The sequence below is a fragment of the Poecilia reticulata genome, chromosome 18, assembly GCF_904066995.2.
Source record: "Poecilia reticulata chromosome 18, P_reticulata-male-v2, whole genome shotgun sequence".
Classification (NCBI taxonomy): domain Eukaryota; kingdom Metazoa; phylum Chordata; class Actinopteri; order Cyprinodontiformes; family Poeciliidae; genus Poecilia; species Poecilia reticulata.
Genome location: NC_088847.1, coordinates 27,070,898 through 27,074,166, shown reverse-complemented (window position 1 = coordinate 27,074,166; position 3,269 = coordinate 27,070,898). Strand labels below are relative to the sequence as shown.

Sequence of the window (3,269 nt, the reverse complement as noted above, 5' to 3'; positions counted from 1 at the left end):
CACAAATGTTCACACACCAGTTCAACCCAACACTAAATTAAAAAAATGTCTTTCTTTTGTTTTATCTTCTGAGCCAAACTATTTATTAAACTGTTTAAAAGCTGCTCTGTTTTGGACTTTCCCTGCCTGAGACCCTCCAGTGCCTGACCCTGTACTTATTCTCCACTACGAAACCTTGGTGGATGTTTGTAGTGATGGGCCAGACGACGCAGAAACCTCGGCACATGCGCAGAGCAAGCAAGATGAAACCCCGTGTCAGTGTTCGTATCACTTTAAGGAGAACCACGTGACCGATGCAGTTCCCGTGTTGTTTGGATGTTAACGCGCCAAATTGTATTGATGAGGGAGAAACTGTGTCGACACGTTTGTGGGTTTTGTTGGATTGAGAAACTTTGTGGTCTTTGCTTTGCGTTGGTTTTTGGCTCGTTTATTTAACTACCGGTATGAATCAACAGAGGAAGAGGAAGTTTTCTCCCATGTGGGATCATTTTGATCTAATAACGCAAAATAATTATTCCGTTCTCATTTCCACTTTTGATCATTTTTCTTTCGGATTATTCAAATTCCTTTCCTTGGGATATTTGAGTTAGTTTACATGGATGAACTTTTATTTATATTGAAGGTGAAAAATGTAGGATTTGCTGCCAAGTTTTGTCTTACTGTAACCAGATCTCTTCCATAATAATGAGGCATCAACGTGTCCTACATAAAGGATGAACCTGTTAACACTCCCGTCTTTATTGAAATTGCCTGCAGTGACTTTCTAAATCCACCAGATGTCACTGTTTCAACACGATGTTGACACAGTTTGGGAAATGTGCCACACACCCAGTCAGGCCTCACCTGCCCATCACCAGATGTTTGACCCCTGCAGACTTCCTTCCCCATTCCTGGTAAATCTTTTGCTGCTTTTTCCTTGGTTTTCATCCGGTCACGACGCTCATCTCTGTTTTTGTGATCCAGACCTGCCAGTGCAACCACACCAAGCTGGACGCCTTCAACGCCATCGCATGGTTTCTGATAAAACTTTGGTAATCACTTCCCTTGTCTTGGTTGCATGTTGGGTTCTGGTTAATTTACTTAAACGTTAAACTTTGCAAATTATTAACTAGAAAGATTATGAAAATACTCAACCCATTATGCGCACGTTTGTTTAAAGCTGCACGCTTTGAATAAATGCATCATTTTTATGGTCATCGCAGAAACACTAAGGTCAAAATCACCGCAGCACATTGGATACAGGGACAGACACTGAGTTTGGATGAATGGGAAAGAGACCAATAGACAAAACATTTAATCAGGAACAAGGTAAGTTTGTTTCATGAAAATACTTTTTGAAATTTAAGTTGTAATTTTCTTTATTTTCTTGCTAGATGTTCTTAGTTTTGCCATTGATTCCTTTTTAATTAGACTAAATGGCTTTTAAATTATTGAGCTTAAGTTGTTAAGATATGTAAAAAAAAATTGAATTTATAAGTAAGATAAACATGCAAACTATAAAAAATCTTTAAGTATGAAATACTTGTAAAGAAACTTAAACTTCCTGATTAAAATTAAGCACATTTTGGCACTGAAGGCTTTTCATACCGATAGCATAGATGGCAAAAACTTTGGTGTTGTACTTTTAAAATGAGGTTTAGTTTTTTTTATTACAGATTTGATTATTTTTATAATCTATAACTGACAGCAGTCCTTTAAGTTTCACTGTTCAGGTAAAAGCATAAGAATCTTTTTAATTAATGAATGCTTCAATGAAACAGATATTTTGTCTTTGGTGGGCAGCAAATGCTTTGAATGCAAAGACAACAATGTAATCACTCAATATGGCCGACTTTCATTGGGTAACTTCGGTTTCACTTCAGTAACAACAGTTTTATTTTCCAAGGTCAAATATCATGCAGCTTAAAAAATGTAGATTGAAAGACGTGAGAGGTCAGCGTGGAGAGGATCCTGATCGACTAAATATTTAAGGAATCAGTTCATACAAGAACTGCTTAGAAAGTGAACTCAGTCAGAAAGACATTATGGAGTCAAGCAGTTTAGGAAATGTGACGACTTTAGAGATTTGTTCTGGTTTCAACCAGAAGCTGCCAGTTGGCCAACATTCCTCCACAAAAAGACGTTTCTGCTGCTGTGGTTATTATTTATTTACTCAACTATGGTTGGATTGTTTTTTCACTTAATGATTTATCATTTGAAAATTGCTTTTTTCAATTACTGTGCTCATCTAGAAGTTTGGGAAGGGGCGAATAGTTTTTCACAGCTCTGTGTCTGAAACGTTCCTCTACATCGTATAAACTGGGGAAAAGTACAAACAAAACGGTCAAAGGAAAACAAGTTAAATTAGAAATTATATTGAGAATCTGATGAATGTGTGATAAAAGGAAGGCACTAACCAGATCACATCAATTAGTTCCCACACTAAAATCTTAAGAAAAATTTCATAATATATGAAATATTTGTGCCTAACTTTTGCTCTTTCCTTGTGTTTCTGTCTCCTCAGGTCCACATTCATCAGTCAGCATGTTGGTTAACTCCACCTCCAGCATTAATGATAGTCTTACACTCTATTGCTCCACTTTAAGTACTATTTTCATCTCCATCGCTATGATGGTAACTAAATGCTTCCTCATCCTCCCTCTCTGCCTTTTCATCCTCTACTTGGGTTTTCAACGATGGCGCCAGCAGCGCTCCTTTAAAACAGCAAGTCACTCTGACATCTTCACCTACAATCTGTCTCTGATTGAACTGTTCTGGCCTCCAGGATGCCTGCTCTACCTTTGTGGGATGTTTAGGAATAATCTGGCAATGTTGATTTTAGGTATTTGTGGTTTTTCATTAAGTTTCACTGGAGAAATTCTGTTTCATGTCCTCACCTGTGTTGAACGGTACTTGGCTGTTGTTCACCCCGTCATCTACCGGACGTCCAGGAACGCCCGCGGGTTCAGGATAAGAAAAATCACCATCAGCTGCGTCTGGATGCTGTGCTTTGGATTTTTAATCGTATTTATAGACATAAAAGGCACTTACAAAACCTCAGCAGTGATATCTCTTCTGGCTGTTGCCATCATAGTCATAAGTTTCTGCAGCATCTCTGTTCTCTGCACTCTGATGCATCCAGGACCAGGAGAGGGTGGTGGAGAAAAACTCAGGGTTACCCAGTCAAAGCAGAGAGCTTTCAACACCATCACAGCCATACTGGGAGTGCTGGTGTTGTGGATTGTTGGGATAATTGTTTCAAATGCAGTGAGAAATTCATCCCTGCTGAG

The 3,269-nt window shown here is 38.6% G+C and overlaps 1 long non-coding RNA gene across 1 annotated transcript; it reads left to right on the top strand.

Annotated features, from left to right (window-relative positions):
• Positions 1-351: 351 nt before the first annotated feature.
• Positions 352-1,310, top strand: LOC145548591 (uncharacterized). Its single transcript, XR_014084597.1, has 3 exons — positions 352-893; positions 964-1,031; positions 1,203-1,310. It is a non-coding gene; the product is annotated as an uncharacterized LOC145548591 (long non-coding RNA).
• The last annotated feature ends 1,959 nt before the right edge of the window (positions 1,311-3,269 follow it).